This window comes from Centruroides vittatus, unplaced genomic scaffold (genome assembly GCF_030686945.1).
Source record: "Centruroides vittatus isolate TY-2023 unplaced genomic scaffold, ASM3068694v2 contig_166, whole genome shotgun sequence".
In the NCBI taxonomy this organism is placed as follows: Eukaryota; Metazoa; Arthropoda; class Arachnida; order Scorpiones; family Buthidae; genus Centruroides; species Centruroides vittatus.
Window position 1 is genome coordinate 1,588,044 of NW_027121006.1, and position 24,435 is coordinate 1,612,478.

Genomic DNA, 24,435 nt, shown 5'->3' on the forward strand with positions numbered 1-24,435 from the left:
ATAACTGGTATAACTCTTAGGGGAGGAGCTGTTATATCCCTCACATGATGAGAAGCAACAATATTTTGAATAAATAAAAATTTCTGAAATTCCTGCAGACAATTCAAGTGGATATTCACTTACATATTTCATGTGCTTGAAAATTTCTGTGTTTTAAATCCTAATAAATCCTTTAATTTGTTTCCAAATTCAATCGTTATATTTTTAGAAACTTTTAAAATATTTTGTTATTAGGCAGTAATCCTAATTTAATATATTTAAAAATTCCGAGAAATTTTTCAGCCGATGAATATAATCCAATAGGAATAAAAATTTTTTTTCTACATCGATTTCTTCAACAAACTTTTTTATTTCTTTCTATTAAAATTATAAACTTGATCCTTGTAAAATACAGGATTTGATAGATATTTCTTAGACTCTGTCTGCAATATTAAATTTCAAGTGCCTTGTTTAAATATAATTTCTTTCAGTGGAAAATTTAATAAATAAAGTAATTTGTGAGCACTGTCTTTTGTAACATGCAACTCGAATCCCTTTTTCACATTTATTTTAAGTCTTTATAATTCTTTTCTAAAACGAATTCTACTGAGTTAGACTTCGCTACTATATTATTGTTTATCCAATCGAAAAGCGTCTTTCCTTCATTTTCTTTAGCTGTAGTTAGTGGAATCGTATATGTTTTATCTTCTATTTTTTCTCTTCTAATTTTATGCTTAGTAATAGTATAATCATTGTTATGATTAGATATGTTAAACCAGTTTCTATGAATAATAACTTCGCTCAGACCTACTACCCATTTTCCATGTAAATTGATAGCTAAACTCATTTTCACAGTGAAATTAGACTGCTTATTTTCAGGAAATAAATCCATGCTAGCGTTGCTTATCAGAGTTACAAAAAAGTCAGACTGCATCATTTTGTTACCTTCTGTAATTCTTCTGTATAAAATTTTCCTTCTAAAATTTCATTATTTAAATCTTTCAATATGTACGTCAGAGAACGAAATAAAAAACGATCGTGAATAACAAATATTTCTTTTGTCCAACCTGGTAGATATCTTCGACTAAATGTTTTACGTATCTTCGAAATTTGAACAAGATCACCAATATTAAATTTAAATATATTTCCTCCTTTTATAACCATACAACTTTTCAAAAAATCGCACTGTAGTGCAAAGGTGTAACTTCTGAGGGAGACATACTGATACTTCTATGAAAACTATTATTGTAACTTTTTACAATATCAGATAATTTATCGATATATTTAAAAAAAAATTACGATACGTAAATAATCTATATATTTTATTCCGCAGAGTTTTATTTAATCTATCCACAATAGCTGCTTTTGTATCAGAATAAGTAAAATAATGATTAATTTTAAATTTTTTAAAAAGATTTTTTTACTATTTTATTATAGAATTCTTTTTCTTTATCAGTTTGTAAATTTTTTGGAATGTTTTTTCTAAAAATGATTTCAATAGCTTTAAAAACTGACTGAGGTTTTTTATCTTTTATTGGTTCCACATAGCAATACTTAGTAAATACATCGATTACAGTTAGTAAGTATTTTACTCCATTATTAAATCTAGAAAATTGTTTTAATACAATTAAATCGGCTTGCCATAAGTCATTAGGATAAAAACTTTTAGTTTTTATTCGCGAATATTTAATTCTTATAGGTTTATGAAGTGTATAAGTCAGTTAAGTCAGTTGAGAAGATAGCCATTTTTTAACAACAGATTGCGGTAAATTAGATTTTTTAACTAATTTACTTACATCACCAAAAGATGCTGGAGATTTAGGATTATAGTATATCAATTTTAAAAGTTTTTCCATTCGGAATTATTCTTCCTCTTCCTCTTAGATTTTTTCCACTGGTGAAATAGTCTTGGAGAGAAAATTTCTTCGGGAGTCTTGACTGATGCTGGTTGATACTGTGTTTTTTCAAGTAATGTTGTCAAACTTTTGTTTCCAATTTACTCTTTAGGAATGCTTATTTTCTTCAAACTGTCCCAAAATTCGTTAAAACCAACAGGAACTAATGCGGTTTTTCTATTTCTCATTACATATAAAATTAAGTCTACTATATGACTTCCAAAAATAGGTTTTCCCATCGGTTGTTAATTTACCTTTAGAATTTTATCCGTAATGACTTTGATTCAACTTATCAATTAAATGTGGTATATATTTTTGATATAATTGTGGTACAGATAAAATTATTTGTTTAATAAATGCATCATCGACAGCTTTTTCTTCGGGTTGAGATTCCGTTTCTTCGATTTTGTCGAGATACAACAGATACTCTAACAGGTTCTTTTGGCGCATGAACTGTTCTCTGATATCTCGAAATTCTATTGACTTAATAATTTGACTTTACTATCATCAGATAAATCACCAGTCTCAAGTAATTCTTCGATATTATTACCAATTCTTATTTCAGGTTTTCGATATGCTGACAACAATTCAGGAGGGACAAGAGCCATTTGTTTCGCCATTCGATTCTTTTTCCTATTACTTTACCAATTAGTCCACCTGCCATAGACAATAACGGAGCCAGTAGAAGAGGAAGGAATCCACCAGATTGATTAACTAAAATTTTTTTCTTAGTATTTAAAGGAACATTTTTTTCACTTAATTTCTTGATAATTTTTTTATATTTTTGTAATTTACGAACATCGGCAGATATATTTCCTCTCTGCAAATTATCGCATATTTCACACAAAACTTTAATTTGATCCGGAGTAGCTTCTTTCAATATTGCTTTTCGTTGAGAAGGAGTAGTCTTAGACAAAAGTGCTAACATATGATAATTTTTCTCTACGTTCTTCATTTTATTGGTAAGTATATCCAAAGAATACCTTGTTTGTCAGGAAAACACGAATCTCTCACAGAAAATTTCTTATTCGCTTTAGGATGAAAATCTAATAACAAATAACCGAATTCCTTTTCTGTTGCTTTTTTATATGCATCCATAAAAAAAATCACATTTACCAGCAAAAGCTTGCTGCCCCAAACAACTTACTTGACTTTCATCGCGATTATTTTTAAATAATATCAAATAATGTGTGTTTAAAGTTATATCTCTCATAATTCTATTTTTTGAGAAACAAATTTTGCACTATCACGAACACGCTTACATTATAATGATGAGACTCTGTTGTAAACAAAAATGCAGTTTTTGAACTGTGTTCATGCATCAAATCATCAATTATTATTAAATCCCATCCTTGCACGAATTCAGGTAAGCCATACTTGAATATAACATCTTTTTCCTCGTGAAAAAACGGTAAATATACGGAATAACACCATAGAACCTTCTTTAATGTCTTTTCATAAATTTTGTTACGAATAATTTTTCTCACTAATGTTGTCTTTCCGCATTGCGAAGGTCCAACGATTATACAGTTACTAGGATGTTTGAAATACATATTAATCAAACTTATAAGCTTTAGTAAATTTATAATGCTTTGATCCACAAATTATCTCCCTAAATATTAATATATTCTTTTTGTTCCTTTCTATATAAATTTCTTTCATAACTTTTGAACATTCCTCGAACGAATAATATAATTTATTACTAACTTCATAAATTCTTCCATTCTTGTCAACAATTATAAAACCAAATTTTTCATCTCCTTTCCATATTTCGTCGTTAACTTTAAAATAACGTAAAACAATAGGGAGATTATCAGGAATATCGAAAAAAAATTATTTACCGCAGCAATACACGTATCTATAGACTTGTACAAACGAGGAGAAACAGAATAATTTCTATCACCGTCGTAAGTAATAATAAAACCATATCTCTCCGTGATTGCAATTTTTAATCTTGGTATTAAAAATAAATTCTAACTTTCCTTAAAACTCAATTTATATCAAAAACCGACCAATCGATATATCTTCTATAAAATAATTAATTTATAAAAACATTTAATAATTAATACAGAAACTTTGTCTTATTGTAATTAGAAAATTAATTTAATTCAAATTTGTAATTAGAAAATTAATTTTGTGATCAAAGCTTCCCAAACTACTACTACTTCTATTCACATTACTAATGAAGATAGTTTCATCTTAGTGTTTTATGTAATGCGTAAAAAACGGAACTTCTGTACATTTTATGTACAAGCACATTCAACAGAAAACCCGAAGAGTTGTCCATGGCATTTACTACGATTCCAGCTGTACAAATTTTACTTTCGCTGTTCGGCAAAATTTAAAAATTACTGTCAGCATATTATTTATAATTCGTTATGAAAATTGAAATGCCGAATCATAATCTGCACATTTATCTACAAGTTTGATTTGCAAAATTTATGCAATTTCGTGAACTTTTTGGAAATTCTTTACTTTATTTTATATCGTTTTTTAAACGAAGAACGATTTATTTTCTGAAAACTTCTCATCATTTTACTCGTTTATTGAAAATTTTACGATTATTCTTATGTAAAAACCTTCAACGGTTGCAAAAATTCTTTAACAATCTGTAATAAACAAAAAATATTTTTCACCTTTTTTTTGAAACTGGCTCTAATTGAAAGCTAATTAATAAATATAATTTTGTGCATATTTCAGATGGCTGGTGGAGTAAGTATACAATGTATTTATTATTAATGTATTTGTATAGCAAATTAAAACTAATAAATTATTTCTTATTTAATTAAATAGTATTAAAATCTTACTTCTATGCATAGTATTTCTTGTTCGAAATAAATATACACCTATACTTTTGTCATGCAGTCAAGTTTTTCACACGAAGGAAAAATGTTTATTGAAAAAACTTTTAAATTTAAGATTTTTTAAAATTGTGTCTTTGTTAACAAAATTAATATTTGATTGAAAAAATAGTTATAAAATTACATAATTCCTAATAAATTGTTCATTTATCTTTCCTAACACAGTACAGTATATTAGCAAACACTAAATGTCGATTTTATGTTTCGTAGGCTATCATTGTTTACTATGTTTATGTGCAAATAATATTAATGATAAATGATTTTAGAATAAAAAAGCTCGTGTATGTTTTTAAATTGTTTGTTTTGTTTATGGAAGTGGATGTAATTTAAGGCTTTAAAGATGGTCAGGAATTCTGCCTGGTTTATGGAACAGTTTTTGTTGAGGCAGAAGGCTGCTTGCCAAAAACCCTTCTTTTGGGGATCCTTTGAATACACAGAAGCACCGACAGCTCCTGTGATTTTAAAGCCATTTGTGTAGAAGTGAAGGCCCAAAGGGGTCTACATTTTTTTAAGGAGAAATTGCTGGAGAGCCTGTTGGCTGGATGAAAAGTATCCATATTGTTTGGAAGATCGATACCGTTCTCCACTGTCTCATTGGTTAGAGCGTAAATTGGATCTGGAATGTTGAGATTAGACAATATCTTGTTATGGTGATCTTTATTTATTTCAGAAGAGAGCAGACTCATGAAAAGTTATTTGATGTACCTGTACGTAATGACCAAGTTAATAGAAAGCCTCCCTGCTATAATTAGCGTGGGTCGGTAGGGGTAGTCCTGTAGAATTTTTTTGCAATGGTTGCTGTACCCTGGGCTGATAGAAGCTTATGACGAATAAGGACTTTGTTTACAGTGTGACCCCAAACCTCACAGCCATATTTTAGAATGGGCTCTATGGCCCCTTTAAAAATTATTCTGCTGTTAAGCTGGGGCCGTATTCTGGTCACTTATCTCTCGTCTTTTCTTTCACTGACGAATGACGTCAAAGCGAGAGACGAAATTCGTCTCTCATTCACAGTGGCGATTCTGGTCGTTCGTAACGATCTCGTGTTTGTCCTTGACGTCACGATTCTGTTCGTTTGATTATACATGATCAGGTTATCTGCGCACGCAACACAGTATACAATTTTAACCAATGAAATTGTAAAATGTTCGAAAATGCAGAGTACGTAATCATAGATCATGTGGCAAGGAAAACACGTGTTCAAATAAAGCATGTAATTTCGACGAAGTTATGTTTTTCGTTTATAACGTTTTTACAGATTGTAATGTAAATTTGTTTCTTAACAAATAAAAATTTTAATAACCTAAGTTAGAAAAGCGTGCGTACTTAGATATTTTTCGAAATAATACCATCTAATTTTTCATTAACTATCTAAGTAAGATTAACATCATATTCGATAGTTCAGAAATTGATGTAGGATAATTAAAGAAAAAATGGAATCAGTGTAGGTACTGGAAATAAATCAGAAGCATTTTCTCTCTCGAAATATTTTTTGCCGAGATAGAGAATGTTCTCTAATACGATTGTACAGCGCAAATAGCATCGAGTCGTCCATATCGGAATACAACGAAATCGAGGCGAAAGACGAAAGACAACTATCCACTTGTCTCTAATAAACGAGAGAAGCGAAGAGAGAAAAAGTTGTCCAGAATCGCGTTTAGAGAGATGCGATGATCTCTCGAGACAAAAACAAATGATTAGCCAATCAGCGATTGGCTTTGAAAGTCGAGAGACAAGAGACAATGACCAGAATAGGGCCGCTGGTTTAGCCTCCAGTAGTTCCTGGCAATGCATCTTAAGAAGTTGTTAATCCTTGCAGTCTTATAATAATAGTAAATATGGGCATCTAATTGAGTTTAAGGTTGAGGATCATTCCCAGGTACTTGATGTCGTTTACACATTGGTTCCTCTGGTTGTTTATTTTAATTGAGGGTCTTTTCTTTAGGAATTACTCTTAGGAAAGAGCATACTGCATTTACTGTGATTGATTATGAGTTTATTATTTTCGCCCCATAATTGAACCACTTGAAAGAGAGTATTTGTATAATCTTGGAGGATTTCTTGATTTTGGTAGAAGAGAGAAACAACAGTGTCATCTGTGTAACCTTGTAAGTAAGGGTTGCAACGCCATCAAAAGTTGTTCCAGATGTGATATTCAGCAGTCTGTTATAGAAGATGTTCCAGATGTGATATTCAGCCGTCTGTTATAGAAGATGTTCCAGAGGAGAGGTCCCAATTTTGGAGCCCTGGGGACATCTTCTGAAAATGTTGGTGCTATACAGAAGTTTTCCCAGAATTTTTCCATTGCCAGTGCTGTCCTCCCGGAGAGATAGCTATTTATGAAATTGAAGATGTTTGCTGAGCATCGGGTAGTGCCAGTTAGACAAAATGGAGAGAATGGCCAACATGCGTGGTCAAATGCATCCTTGAAGTCAATAGAAACTACCAAGTTGTGCTTATCTGCCATTTTGGCTGTGTGGATATATGTACTTAACAATTTTCCGAATTGCTTGGTGAACACGTTTTCCCTTTCTGAAACCAAACTGAACTTTACTGAGGGCCTCCTTTTATCCAGATGATGGAGAATCCTGCCTGCCATCAAGATGTCCGAGACTTTTCCTAATACAGAGAGCAGCGAAATTGGGCAGTAATCAGAAGCACTAGTTGGAAGAAAGTTATTGTTCTTCTGTATCAGTTTTATACAAATTTCTTTCCATAGGTTAGGGAAATGTCCCAATTTCAGGCACTTATTGAACAAGACGAGGAAAGTCGTTTAGAGAGCTGACTGTGCATACTGTGCCCTCCTCCATTTAATCTAGTCAGGGTCTGGGGCCTTTCGTTATTTTATGTTGTTAAATTCTCTAATGATCTTCTTAGGAGTGAAGGGGTGGGGGTCTGAGAGGGTCGCTGAAGTAGTTACAGATCTGTTTTTCTTGAAGACTGTACAATAGGGGATTTATCACGGACCCTCAGAATTTGATGCTGTGCAGAAGTCTTGCTGGACTTACTCCTGCTACGGTTAATGAGAGTTTTATAATTTCTAAAGCAGGTTAAATATGTTTGTTTCAGGGAATGTTTGATAGAAAGGTCACTGTCCTGCATATACTGTCTTTTTCGCAGTACGAACTTTACTACTACTGGCTTGAAGTTCCTTGTTCACCAGGGGCTGTATTTCCCCAAATTTGATAGTTATGGCCTGTTGATAAGCTGTGTGAATCGCACATTGAAGTTGTTGCACTGCATAGACAATGCCGTATGTTGAACGTATATTAATGGGATCAGTAGGAACCTGTAATGCTTTTAATAATCTCTTCATATCGATTCCAGTTTGTTTTGTTAAGGTTGTTGATATTTGTTGGATAGAGTGGTTCTGTAATCTTTGTAAAGGTATAGGCATTATCACTTGCAGAGATTTGATCCTGAGTGTGACAATCTACGTTGAATTTCTTTAGTTGACTGTTACCAAGGCAATGGTCAATCTAACTGTTACTATTATTGTTGGAGAAAGTGGTAGCTGGCTGATATTATAAGAATAAAAGTCTAATTCTGTCAGGAATTTGCTCATCTCATTACCTCTAAGATTTTCAATGCAGCTGTGCCAGATCGGGGATTTGGAGTTGAAATCACCACAGATTAGGATCGGGTTTGGAGATAAGTCATTGACAATGTCTCTGATTTCTTGTAGAGAAATGTGGATATCTTCTGATGAAGGACAATAGACACAAATTATGTAAAGACGATGAGGATTTAGGTTGAAACTGAGCGTTGAGGTATGTATGTTGCACCAATGGGCAACCAATTGGCAGTTCATTTGTTGTTGGCAACAAGAAAGCCTGCACGGATGGGATGGTTGTCGACACCTCGAGTAAAAATTTTGCTTCTACCGAGCATTGCAATTTTATTATCATGCATGTATGGCTCCTCAAATATCAGAATGTCTACATCTTTTTTGAGGGATGTGTTGAAAGATTGATTCGAAGAATATTTAAGGATCTTTAAACCTTTAGGTAATTGTCATCTGCTGAGAGTTATTATCCATGACGATAGGGTAATATGGAGGTAGGGTGCTATTCATATTGAGTTCTTTGAACTTGGTTTGCTTTGTGCCTTTTTAATATGGGACAGTTTTTATTAAAAGCATTATTGTCTGTGCTCATTGCATTGAGTTATGTTATGTCGGGTGCAATTTATTACGCACTTTGGATCTTTTTGTAGATTGGGACAGTCTTTGAATTTATGCTGCTTAGAGCAGTGGTTACATCTCTGTCGTTCTTCACACCTATGTGGCCGAAGCCTTAGCAGTGGAAGCACCTGACGATGGATATGTAGTCATCCAGTAATAAGGACCTTCAACCTACAAAGAGCCTTCTGTCCTGCATTTGTATATTCCTTGCGTTTCACTTAGGATGACATGTCTTGAGTAGGAGTTGACCCGTGGGTGATCTTAGTACTCCCGAGGAATTCGCCTTGGGTCAATTGGTTATGAAGTTGTTGATTATGGAGTATATTTTGGTGGTAGTTCGTCTTTAACGGTGCTGTAAAGTACATTGAATAATATTATTTTGGAAGTTTCTTGTTTCGCTCTATAACTCTTAATTTTTGTAATAGATGTTAGTAATTTAGTATTGCCGTTTTTACGATTTTCAAATCCTCATCATTCTGCAGCTGTATATGTATATATCTTTACTTGAGAGGGGTCTAACATGATTCATTTTGATGCCAAGTTGTCTTGGATTAATATGCGATTAGATTCATCGTTTCTTCAGCAACAGGAGTTGGCAGTTCTAAGTTTTTAATAGCTGATACGATAATGGTGTGACTATTTTTTTTGGAAATATGGATTTCTTGTAGTTTGGCTGAGTTTTCAGATATTATTCGTAGTTTTGCTCATTGTTTGAAATTTTTCTTTAAGACGTCAGAAAAAGATCCTTTAGTCAGTTGAAAACCTGGTCTAGTGAGATGCTTAATCCTTTCTCTTCGAGCAAGGAGAACTCCGAAGATCTGGTTGGCAGTCGCATGCATTTTGACAGCTGCCTCACGAGCTTGAATGCGCTCATCCTTTCTAACTGCGCAGTTGTAATTTGTGGTACTACAATTGAGAATGCTGTCCAGATTTTTATTAATTATTATTATGAGCTCATTATTAATGAAACTGTTATTTAAGGATTCCGTTGCAGAATCCCTAGACAGGTGGTTGAGTTTGGTTTCCTAGTAGGTAAAGACACACACTGAAAAAAAACAACACACGGCAGTAGCTTGGCAATAGTTGGCACAGAAACTGAGAAGACTAGTCCGCAATCCATTGTCTAGTCTTGATGGTTGTTTGAAGAAATAAAGTCTTAGGATGACACAGGTGACGATATATGTAATCTCATGGTAAACCTCAATCGCAGGAAACCGAAAAAGCAAGGGGAGACAGAGACGACACCTGTCAACGTTTCGAAACAAAGAACGCCGAATCAGCGCCAATACACGCGGAACGGTTAACACGACTTACACACTTACAAGCCAGACAGAGTACAATGAACTAGCATTAACCGAGTAAACACGTACGGAAAATAACCGATGCGATAATTTAATACAGATAGACTCCAATGGGAAACCAACAGTAATCTGAACGCCGAATGGCTGAACCCACCACGTGGTATGAAACAAAGCCTTGTGCTCTGAGCGAAAAAAAACGGATCGCCTTTCTGCAGTTAATAATTAACGCACTATCACCATAATTACAGCGTATGATAATATCACTACGTAAAACATATAACCTCTGACAAACAAAATATCAAAACAAACGCGTGGGAGATGGTGCCAAATACCGAAATTTTCGAGCATCGATAACTCGAGGAAAATTCGATCGATTTGAAAGATAACAGAACTTTCGGAAAGGTCTTTTCATCCTGATTTCAGTTATATATTACACTCTACCATAATCCACTTTGCATCCAAAAATCGCGATCAAACTCGGAGCACATATACAACAAAACTTAAAACTTCTGTCCCCCAGCGGTCAATTCCTTGATAGTTGTGAGATCATCACAATGCCAAGTAGTTATTTTTTAAATATTTTAAAATTTATTTGATTTAAATTAAATATATGTTTTCAATCTTAAGTTAATAACTGTTTGCCTTTGTACATCATACTTTTTCTTTAACAATAGAATCATGCCGATCATCAATGTAACACCTTTCGAAGGGAAATTTTGAATTGAAATAACACGATTTACGGTTTGCCTAGGAATTTCTTATACAGTTAATCGGGGCTTCCTACACCTCCCGTGTCAAAATTACTCTTTCTATTTATCTAGCTATCTCTGTTCTCGAGAATAAGAAAAGACTGACAGAAAACAGTAGAAATTTATGGGTCCACAACGTTTTCGAATTTTAGCCCAAATGTGTAGAGAATTATAGTAAATATCAGTATCTTGAATCTAATGAATTCTGTGAAACATCATATATTGAAACACACATTGACACAGCAAAAGTAGTAAATTTTGTATGTGTATTCTCATAGCTATAATTAATACGTATATTATTATCCCGCAATCGTTCAATTGAGTGTTTTCGTTCTCTTAAGATGGAAACTCAACGATTACAAAAAGAAAAATAATTAATAAAGATAAAACGAGTTTGAACAAATGTCTGATTTTGAAATCACTCTTTTATCGTTTAAAATGTTAATCAATCAGCATCTATTTTACTTTAAGTACACGAGTTTTGATTGGTTAATTTTAACTTGAGTCTAAACTTTGTCTACGTGAATATAGTCGTGTTATTATGAATAGTAATGTATAACTAAAATACTTATATTTCAAAGTAAATATAAAATATATAAAATAATATTGCTTTTGAAATGCTAATAAAAGTAAAGTACATAGAATGGTTTAATGAATATATGAAATACAAGATAAATGTAAATTTTACTGTATATATATGCATGTGCCTGTGAGTATGTTATTGTTAATATACGGGAAAAGTATTTTAGTTAGTAAGCAAAATACAAGAGTTAGAACGACGAAAAGTTCACTAAAATCTATCAAATTATTAATTATCTATCAGATCATGAAATAGCTTAATTAGAATTATAAAGATAAAGAATTTCACATTTGTAAGGTTGATATAATGCGGAAATTTACATTGGTATGGTAGTATAATACCAACGTAAGTTAATACAATATTTTCACGTTGTAGAATTTCCATACAGAAAATTGAAAAGCTTTATATACAATAGATTTGATTATATAATATTAATATATTATTATTGTTTGAAAGAATGGAGGGCAACCAGATCGAACTGAAAGTATTTCATTCAGCAATTTACAGTTCGTTTAAGAGCAGAAACAAAAAATTTAATTTATTTAGCAATTTAAAATAGTAATTGTTTTAATGTAAAATACAATTTACATTAAATTTTTTTATAATCGCTCAATTGAAAGTGTTCGTTCTCTTCAGAAAGAAAGGCAACCATTACAAAAGAAAAGGAATTAATAAAGATAGATAAAACGATTATAGTGAAGCTTTTGATTTTAAAACAACTCCTATATTATTTTAAATGTTAATCAAGCAGCCTTTATTTTACTTTAAGTAAGTGAATTCTGAAAGGTATATTTCAAGTTCGACTTTAAACTCTGTCCTTGTGAACATAGTGGCTGTTCACGCGCTAATTTAAAGGCACTTTTTTGTTTCATTCGATAAAGGTGATTAAACTTCGCAGGCGTTTAGTAAGTTCTTAAACGTTAGAAAATTCGTTGCAGTGAGGCATGTTGACAATTTTACGATTTTGACCCGTTTGAATTCTATAACAGTAGGAAAGTAAATAATTAATTTTAAAACTTACAATTGCTTTGTCACGAACCTCTTCAAGGATTTTCAATATTTTACACTTATAAACGATGTTTTTAACAAAATATGTGTATAAAGGAGTTCTGTTCCACTTTTTATGTAAATGTCAGATGGCATTCGGAAAACTCAAGCGATAAACTTTGTTAGTTTTAAATTTAGTTTGGTAAATTGTTGTCATCTTAATGCTAGTCAACATGGCACGTTATTTCTAAGATTTTAATTAGTAATAAAATTATTTTTGTAATATATAAAAATATAATTAACTATCCAATTATGACTTTAATTTCTGTAGGGGAGACCTATGAATCCGAGGGTAAGTTATTTTTTGATTTAGTATGTATTTTTCTTATTTTTTGCCAAACTATAAAATACATTTTATAGTCTTATTATAAATAGTAAGGTATAACTAAAATGCTTATATTTTAAAGTAAGAATAACATATGTCAAATAAGATTACTTTTGAAATGCTATCAAAAGTAAAGTACTCTACATAGAATGGTTTAATGAACATATGAAATATAAATGTAAATTTTACTGTATATACTGTATATGCATGTGCCTGTGAGTACGTTATTATTAATATACGGAAAAAGTATTTTAGTTATTAAGCAAAATACAAGAGTTAGAAGGACGAACAGTTTACTAGAATCTATCAAATTATTAATTATCTATAAAATCATGAAATAGTTTAATCAAGATTATAAAGAAAAAAAAATTTACATTGAAATGGTTGGTCTAATGCCAAAGTAAGTTAATACAATATCTTTGCGTTGTAGAATTTCCATGCAAGAAATTAAAAAACTTTATATAGAATAGATTTGATTATACAATATTAATATATTATTATTGTTTAATAGAATGGAGGGCAACTAAGTTCATCTCAATTAGGTTCATCCCCTCTTGTAAGTTACGTTTTTATATAAACTGATTTAAAATTCTTTATATTTACATATTATATATAATATATAACAAGGATTATATTTCGTTTATAAACGAGAATAAAATGGTTAATTGAGTTATATATTTAAATAGTGATTGAGAGTAATTGTTGTTTTTTTTTAACTCTTTCCGCCCTGTGGGCACCAAGAGGGCCTCTTTTAGTAGGCCGATTATGGGTTCGGCCAGGCCCACAATTGGGCGACCGGGTGGTGAGGGACGGGGCCCGACATATCCGAACGGACCACCCGCCGAAAAATTCCTGGGGATTATTCGACCCGTTTGGATTCGATCCCGGGTTCCCCAGAGCGGTAGGCTGCCACCTTTACCGCTCGGCCATCCGGTCGTCCGAGTAATTGTTTTAATACAAAATACAATTTATATTTAATTTTTTTATAATCGCTTCATTAAAAGTTTTCGTTATCTTAATGTTTGTTTCTATTTTTTCCCTGGCAACGCTCAGCTTACCTGTTGGTATTTTACAGTATATAAGATAAAGTGAAGACTTCGTAAAATTATTTATGTTTTCTTTAATCCAACTCTTTTTCTTATACGAAAACATAATTTAGAAATAAATGTATAATGTAAAGTTTAAAGTAATTTTGTTAATTTAAAAATAAAATTTAGTGTCGTAATATGTTTTTTCTCACAGAAAGATGTTATTCATTTAAACTGTAACGCACGAAGTTTAAAATTTTACAAGCCTGAAAATATAATAAATATTTAATAAATATACTAATGTTAAATGATGTAAAAGATAAACTTATTTATAATCTTTGCTATACTAAATTTCAAGCTAAAACATAAGTGATAATGTAATTTTTTTTAGCAGCCTATGCAGGTATGTGGACTTTATTCAGTTGTTGTATTAGTTTTATTATCTAAACTTGACATTAGAGCTTCTTTTCTCATTATCTTTTTATTGAAAACATAAGTGATAATGTAATTTTTTTTAGCAGCCTATGCAGGTATGTGGACTTTATTCAGTTGTTGTATTAGTTTTATTATCTAAACTTGACATTAGAGCTTCTTTTCTCATTATCATTTTATTGAAAACATAAGTGATAATGTAATTTTTTTTAGCAGCCTATGCAGGTATGTGGACTTTATTCAGTTGTTGTATTAGTTTTATTATCTAAACTTGACATTAGAGCTTCTTTTCTCATTATCTTTTTATTGAAAACATAAGTGATAATGTAATTTTTTTAGCAGCCTATGCAGGTATGTGGACTTTATTCAGTTGTTGTATTAGTTTTATTATCTAAACTTGACATTAGAGCTTCTTTTCTCATTATCATTTTATTGAAAACATAAGTGATAATGTAATTTTTTTTAGCAGCCTATGCAGGTATGTGGACATTATTCAGTTGTTGTATTAGTTTTATTATCCAAACATGACATTAGAGCTTCTTTTCTCATTATCTTTTTATTGAAAATTTTAAGTTAATAATTCATATAAATATTTGAACTTGTACAGTATGTTGAAAGTTTTATGACATTCTTTTTTCTTTTTTTCCATTTATACACTGTGGGAAAAAGTCACTTAACACCCTTGCTATAAAATATAGGATGCACCGAAATAATGTACAGTACATTAACCACATCATGTAACTTTGTAACCATTCGAGATAGGTCAATAAAATATTTGTCAATCGATCCCTTATTAAATTCTGATTCAAAATGATGTGTCATATGACTACCTTTTCATTTACAGTTTCAAAATTGCATTCAATATGGCTGCCATTACAATGACGGCTGCGCATGTAAAACAGATCAGTCAGTTTTCCTCTTAGTGTAATATGATCCTGATTTGAGCGAATTAACTTAAGGTACGTTGTATTTTCTATAGCACGGATGTTAAGTGACTCTCTATTGTACAGTACCTTCTAGTATAACATTGGGGTAGTTAAAAATAAAATTTAACACAATTACGTTTCCGAAAACAACTGCTTGTAGACAAAGGGGTTGGCCGCGTGAAGTTTTCTGAGTTTTCATTACATAGGTCGCACGTGTTTACGTGTTCAACATGTAAATAGATGCTCATTGGCGACCTAAACAAGTCATTGGTGACCTAAACAAGTCTATAATAGAATCTTAGTATTTACAGGAAAAATTATTTTATTTACATAATAATTTAAATCAGAATAAACTTTGTCCCTTATTCTTTAACATGTTCTGGTTTACGACACTTAATGAGATTAGTTATAATCATTATGAATATAATAAACAAATTATACAGTCTTTTAGTTTATTTTTACTTTTATAACCGATAATTAAATACTTTGCGTTATTTATGTAATAAAAGTAACTAATACCTTATTCCTTGACAAGGTAGTTTATTTAAAACGAACGTGTTCGATCTATTCCATAGATCACTTTCAGGTTGAAACATTCGAATTTGGAATAACAAAAAATAGAACACCAAATTCAAATTGAAAGATAGATAAAAACCGACAACGTAGCAACTAATTGAAATAAAAATTAAAGCGCGAAAATAGATAAATGTAAAAATAAATAACATACAATTATTAATTATTATTAAAAATTACTATTCGTTAACCAATAATAAAATTCATTAAGGTTCCCAACAGCGCCGGATTAAGCCTCTAGCGCGCCCTAGACAAAATTTAAATTGGGGCCCCATTTAAGTAAGTTGCTTCTAAACAAATCTTATACAATGTGATATTAGCGTAGCTAGCATGGGTGACACCAAGTGCGGATATCGTGGTGTCACCCCAAGTCACACCGTAGTGTCACCCTTTTTAACTCTTTTATAAAACACTATTGAATTGTAATATCTTCGCACTCGAGCAATATGAACGCTATATCGAATATGCGATGTCGCGACGTATAAGTGTAGATTTAGAAAATAAATCATAACCATCCATACATCAGTACTACCACGAGACGCGGCCCTAAAAATATTTCTAGATGGCGCGAGAGATCCCGTGGCGTACTGTACATTACTTCTGACACACGGTTGGATGTTGACTTTTGTTTTTTTTTTAAGTAATGGCTAGTCGAGCGGAGCTTAGTTGGAATTGTTAAATACAGCTTTTTCTATCATATTTCTTAAATCATTTTTAACTCCTTTTAAAACAGAGGAGTCTTCTGCACTGAAGCCGGGCCCCTCCGAATTACGGGCCCTAGACATTTGTCTACTTTGCCTATTCGATAATCCGGCCCTTGTTCCCAAAATGCAATTGCGGATATGGCGCAATTCATAAGCTACTTGTAAGTTTTTTAAATTTGTGGTGGCGAATTTCCTTCCTGAGGGTAGGCCCTCCGCATCTCTGGCGTTTATGCATCTTTCATCAAGTTTGCTCCTGTATATTTCTATTTTTTCGGCAGTCTTCGCTAAAGTTGGAGAGTGTACTTGTTTGACGATTTTCGCCTCCTCCCACCCATCTACGGATCTTTGGGCCTGAGCATCTGGACCATTGCTGTTGCGTTAGATCTTTTCCTAATATCATATTTACGTTCTCTGACCCCCACTCCTAGGTTTCTCGTTGTAACTCCTATATATTCCTTTTTTATTCGTAACTGCTGGTTCTCGTACGGGATCCTATAAACTCCTGCTTTATCTTCCTTCTTAATATCACCTTGATCATTTGTTAGAATCTTGTGTAGATTTGGAGCTCGTTTTAAGACCAACGTTGATCCTTTACTGTCCGCAATATCCTTCATGACGCTTCTTACGTTTCTGTTGAATGTACACGTTGTATATTTACTAGGTTCTTCTTTAGAGACCCTTGTATCGCCTATCTCAAATTTTCTAACAATGCCAGCGATTATGTTTCTCCTGTAACCCAAGCTTTTTTATCTGCATAATCCTGTCGATTTTTTTAACTCTGTCCATAATGTTGTCGCAATATGGAAAAACCCTTTTGACTGCGATTTTTTATGCAGTAACTAAGGCACGAAAAGCTGCTAATTTATAAAGAAATTGATCATTGGACTGCGCAGGAATGTAGAGCGGGCTATGTGCTGGTTTGGTATACACATTGGTAGATAAATGCCCTTTCTTAAAGATGATATTGATATCCAAGAAATGTATCATTACAGAACTTTTCTGTTCTAGCTTCAGATTTAAGCCGTCTTCGTTATCGTTGGGTTTTTTTTTATAAAATTACTGATTCCTCGATTATTTTTCCATAGTATAAAGATATCTTCCACATATCTCTTGAAGTAAACAATATCATTTCTGAAGCTATACACAACCTTTTCTTCTATTTTTCTAACTACCAATTCGCATAGAAGCCAAGATATTGGGCTTCACATAGGAACTTCTCTGTTTTGTTGTATGTTTGGTATTCAAAGGCAAAGAAGGATTTACAACATACAAGGTTAGCCATATCTACAACTTCGTTTCTGTGGTGTATCAGCTCTGAGTTTTCTTTAAACAAAATAACAAAATAAACACTTTTATATTCAAAAATTTTTTAAATATTTAAGAACGTTATGAAGTTAAATGTGTTTTAAAAATTAAAGCGTTACTTGTACTAAACAGATGTATGCTATAAATTTAACTTTTAAAATATAAACTAACGTATCATCATTTTTAATATTTTAGCTTATGAGTATGGTAAGTACATGTAGTAATGAAGATTATATCCATAAAAATATATTTATTGATATATAAAATAGTTATAAAAATAATAAACTCTAAACACATATGTTGGCATGTCAAATATTTGTTTTGTTAAACAACGCACAGCTTAAATAATATATGTATTAATTGTCTTTAAACAATATTAATGCGTTATGCATGTTTTTCCAGTATTTTTATATTTTCTGTTCCAGTTACCCTAGAATAAAATTTTTTATGCAGTAACAATTGGATTATTGTTTAAAATGCATTGAGTTTATATGGTTTTTAATCAATAGTTTTATTTTTCATCAACTTATGAAATTATGTGTGAGCTGTATTACAGCTTTCTATTCAACAGTTATGTTCTTACTGATTTAAATAATGATTAGAAAATAAAATTTTGCTTACGCTTTATGTGTATTATGTAACAAATACTTGAAGTGAATATCTGCTTTCAACTGATACATGAGCCATTCTGTGGTTTCTTCACGTCTCATCAGTTTGATATCTTTGGCCTCTAATTGAATACATTTTTGAATTCTGCTGGCGCCTCAATTTCTCCATTCTGTTGGTTATATTTTTAAAATATGTTAATTTCTCAGCATATCTTTTCAATATTTGTTGTCTCTAAAGAGAAATGCTATGTTTCAATTGTTGTATTTTTCTGATGTTTCAGAAAAATATACTAGGACTCTAAGACTAATGGACCCCTTAAATATTTTTTCACAATGATATGTTTTAATTGTCATTTTATATTATTCGTATTATTGTAACAGTTTCTTGTGTTTATTTTATCTTATTCACTTATATTTTACACTAGGAACTGGATCTTATGGGAAAATGATACAAAGCTCGATCCACTCTAGCAGAGTGGGATTTTTTTTTAATTGTTAGAACTGGTTTCAGAGGTAGGATAATCAATCTTCTGCTCAGACTCAGCTTCTTAATGAATACAGTAGAAACATACAATACACCTTATCGCTGAGAACAAACAATTTATTACCTAAAACTAACGTTTTCGGCCCAATTTATGGGCCATCTTCAGGTTACAGCTGTTCGATTCTGATACAAAATCGAACACATTCAAAATAAAACCAAAATAGAACATACGTTTAAATTAAACCAATAGAACAAGCATAGTACAAAATAATAAATAACAAAAATTAAAATAACACGAAAAATGTAAATGAAATTAAATAATAAATAACAAAAATTACAATAACACGAAAAATGTAAATGAAATTAAAATACAAATAAAATACTGTGACTGGCCGTCAATCTTAAGGAACCATTCGTTTTGCATTAACCCAGAAGCCTACTGAGTGACGGCAGACTCATTATCACGAGTGTTACGTCTTACTATGTATTTCCAGGATGACGGTAACACCGTCGCATCCTTATAATTTAAACATCTGCCAGCCAAACTCGCTCTGTAGATTTCACATTTCTCAGTTATGGACGACAGCGTTGGCGAGTGTACTTTTACAAGAATTTTGGCATTTTCCCATTCTACCACTGAACCATCTGCTTGCGCCATTTTGGATAACGCTGTTGTGCACCTGTTTTTTGTGACATCGTACCGATGCTCCTTTATCCTCACTCCAAGGTTTCTATTGGTGACACCTACGTAGTCCCTATCGATTCCCAACTGGTCATTTTTGTAGGGAATTGCATATACTCCCGCCTGTTCTTTAACATCAATTCTTTCTTTGTCATTTCTAATCAACCTATACACTGTGGGGGCCCTTTTGCATATCAAACTGGCGTTTTTGTGCCTCGCTATTTGCTTCATAATCGGGAAGAGACATTTATTATATGTAAACTTTGTGAAGTTACCCCCAGGCTCCGGTTTCTTCTTAGAACTTGTAAGACGTAACACTCGTGATAATGAGTCTGCCGTCACTCAGTAGGCTTCTGGGTTAATGCAAAACGAATGGTTCCTTAAGATTGACGGCCAGTCACAGTATTTTATTTGTATTCTAATTTCATTTACATTTTTCGTGTTATTTTAATTTTTGTTATTTATTATTTTGTACTATGCTTGTTCTATTGGTTTAATTTAAACGTATGTTCTATTTTGGTTTTATTTTGAATGTGTTCGATTTTGTATCAGAATCGAACAGCTGTAACCTGAAGATGGCCCATAAATTGGGCCGAAAACGTTAGTTTTAGGTAATAAATTGTTTGTTCTCAGCGATAAGGTGTATTGTATGTTTCTATGGTAGGATATTCTTAATTCTGACACTAGTTGTAACAATTAAAAAAGTGGATTTATAAACGTATGGACGTCTTGACACCAGTTATAATTGTTGGTTTACAGGAAACGTTTCGAAGAATACTTTGCAGATGAGTGGTTTCATATGTGAACTCGGAGTAAATACTTTTGTCTCTATTCCTGTTGACACAGCGGTAAATCCAACTTCACTAAAGTGCACTGAACCACTAGAAAACAGAAAGTAATTCACTATCATTAGAATACAGGAAAAATTGAAACTTCATGGGAGAATTTTTATGTTTGGAGACTTTTGTAAGCAAATTCTTTTTTCTCTGTGGGGTTCTTTTATATTGTCGATTGTTTCATTGTTAAAACCATCGAATATCTACCAAATTTGTCAATGTTTCGTATGGTTCCCATCCACCATCCAATGTGACAATATAATCGCCATTAATACTTTTGGCTTTTTTTGTCGTTAGTACAACGAAATGTGTGATAACCTCAACTTTCATTTTTGACTCGTGGGAAAGTTGTATAACAGTTGTCAAACGTTACCTTTCTACCTGATCCTTAAATCGTTGAGACGAGTCTTGAGACCAAACAAACGGCTGAACTACTTACTTTGAATGGGTCATTAGGCTATTTTCTGGCATATAAAGGTTAGATTAGGTATTGATATGTTAAGTCAGGTTAAACAAATACTAAATAAATATTCATAAATTTCGAAAACATACTTAGTACTGTGGGGTATTTGCAAACTCCACGTGGAGAAATGTCGTTTTTCTTTCACAGCAGTTGTTACAACACTATGAATGTATAAACATGCTTAATTCATAGAATCATGAAGCTACTGTTGAGAATAACGGATATCAGTTGCGAATTTTATGTATAGTGCAACTTAAAAAAATAGGGAGTGTTTAAAATACTCATAGTATAAAAACACTTTTTAGATAAGTCATATTATAGAAAAATGACACTAGTAAATTTAGAAGTTTATGAGATCTTGTTAATTTCCTTGTTGAAAGTCGGTTTTTGAACAAAAAAATTAGCTTGACAAAGATATTCTTATTTTTCAATAAACACTCAGAGGTTCGAATATTTTGACTGAAACGCGTTATGCCTCAGAGAATTAGTATTTATTATATTTCAATTAGTTCTCGGAGGCATAAAGTGTGTGAATCAAAAAAGGATATTCTTGTTTACATTTTAAACAAATATGTGAGATAAGCAGGAGGTCAAAGGTTAATACCTTCTGAGCACTAAATCTGCACGGGCTGGTAAAGCCTGACCTCGAAGTTGTCCGATGGCTAGGAGGACAAATGAGTGGGAAGTGTGCATCGGTAAGTTGACAGGTGTCCTTCTGGAAAAAAAGATTGACAGGTTGACAGGTTAACAAATAAAACATTTATTGGTTAGCTAGGGTTAACATACAAGATCGTTTACAAGGCTACTCGATTAAATGTGGTTAAATGCAAGTTATACAAAGGACAGCTGTTAGCTATGATGAATCTTGTTTCTGAGGAGATTGAGTTCACAGATCAGTAAGAAACTCTATGCGGGAATGCATGATATACATCGAAGTTTGTCATATGGCAGACATTGACTGTATGGAAGAGTCTGTAGCTGTTGAATGTCTTCTCAGACAGGATCCAAGGCCATTGCATAGATATCGAGTGGCACAAGTACAGAAATAACTTGCGAGTGTGGATGCATTTAGCTTTTAGTAGCTGGCGCTTTTATACCCTTAGTGTAGAAAAGCGGTTGGCTATTGACAATAACTTGCAATTCTTGACAAGTAAGTGTCAACTTTCTCACCTAACTGTCCATAATTGGATGAAACCTCTGCTCTGATATTCCAGGAGGAGGTTTTTCTAAGGGGAATGTTTACAACATTTTCGAACAACACAAAAAGTCTTTTCCTTTCATTAAAAATTTCCCGTTAAAAATCCGTGGTCTCACACCATTGTCACTTTTTTAAAAATTATACTTCAAGTATAATTTTAACTTTAGAATTCTCTTTTTCTCTTTGCCAATTTCTGACTGACTTGGGGATTGACATAAATTTCCGGGCTGACATGGTTTTGTTTTTATGTAAATGTACAAACGTTTCTCGACAAAATCTTCGCGGGACGAATTCAAACATGATCGCATGACATGTGCTATTAGCACTCCTGACACGTTTACAACTATGATCACTAATGATATACTGAGGTCTTCAACCTCTGGTCGCAGCTTCTGTTATGGCTGATTGTTGACAGTTTAGAAAATTCTACACCAGTTGAAAGTAATTTGATGTAGGTTAAGTGGCCATTGCTAGTAGACTGCGATGCTTGTTGTTGAATCATTGTCAGTCTCATCTTCTGGATAACTAGCTATTGGATGTTCGATGCACAAAGTTCACTTGTCACTAGTTCATACAAAAAACATGTACGATGCACATTTTTTCTACGGGAGTGAGAGGTAGACATGTTACAAAAATGTCAGAACTAAATATTCTGTCTTGAAATTTCGGTATCTAACATCATTGCTTAAATGCTCTAATCTATAAAGGTTAGAGGTTGTGGGCCTCTTCACTATTCTGCTTGGAAGATTCTTAAACTTTTTAACTGATAAGAAGATTAAAGTCAGGTAGCTTCTCTAACTCACTTTTGCTTTTGTCAATTAGCCTATAGCTTATGTTGCGCCTATTCTCTATAGGGAGGGGTGTGTGGCTTTGTCAAACTCTTGTTGATCCTTCACGCTGTCCTAATTTGACTTGGAAGGTTATGCTTGATCCTTTAATTAATGATGTGACAAAGAATATGGCTTGGAACAAGTGTCCGAAGAGAAGCAGATTAGCTCAAAATGTCGCTTCTTCACCTTGACCTAGTTCTTCTTTCTCAGTATCTCCTTGTGACTCAGACAGAGACGGTTGTGTGTAGTCATCTTTGCTGTTGATTTTTTGCTTTTCTGGATTTAACGGAGGTTCTGTTTCTCTAGGTTTGATGATAATTCTTTTTACTTTTGTTTTTGTATACCCTTTGGGGTTGATTGGGTTGTTCCCCCTATGGGATGTCGATCAAATGAGGCAGATGAGGTTAGGTTTGGGTGACTGTTTTTTCATGTCTGTGGGTCATTGACCTTTCTGACTTTGGGAAGGGTGTGGAGGCTGACTCATGAAACGGAGATTGCCAAATCATCTTCTACCATGTCATCGAAAGATTTTCTCCTATGTCTGGTCTTCTTAGGCCTTCTCCAAGAACAGAAGTATACAACCTTGCCATTGGGCAAGTGAATTCGCTTCTAGTCCCTTGTCGATCGTTACATTTTCTTGTTTAAGGAAGTCTTTCCCAATGATTTTCTTCACATGGGGAAGTGATGCTCGCTTGTACTATTTTGCACGACATGGAAAAGTTGTGTTCCCTAAACTTGAAAGTGGGAACTGCCATTCCGATCATTTGGATTAGTTCTTCTTTTGAAACTTTTATTTTCTTTCTGGATCCAAATTTCACGGGTACCTTTCCTTTAATCTGATTGGCTATTTCATTCGACAACAATGTGTTGTGGGCCTCGGAATTAATGGCAACCTTGATCAGTAAATTATTCAGATAGCATAAAACTATCGGATTATGCTTAGGTCAAGTTTCATTCGAGCAGTTCGAATCACTCCCTTCCAGTGATTCTTGTCTTGATACTGCTCATCATCTGAGGCAAGATCTGATTAGCAAATTTGTTGGATCCGTTCATTTGATTTGAATTTCTGACCTCTTTTCTCTTGCTACTTTCGATTTTATTTTCCTTGGGGGGTTAATTTCCCCTGCAGATTTGCTAATTTACTTACAAGGGCATCAATCTCTTCTGCTAACTTCTCTAGATAGTTTCCTGAGGAGGCAGTGAACCCTTTCCTTCTGTCATTGGTGGATTTCCATGGTCCTCGCTCCCTTTGAATAGTTCGAATACATTCAATTATTTCTTCGCTTATAGTGGCTTTTAGATCATCATCAAAAGTCGTCGGTTTTCGGGACATCACTCGTTGCCTTATTTTAAAGTTGATCCAGTTGAAAAACAGAGCCTTTAATCGTCCAACTTCTTTGCTTGTATGCGTCAGATAATAGCAATTTCAGTGGCATGTACTCCTTG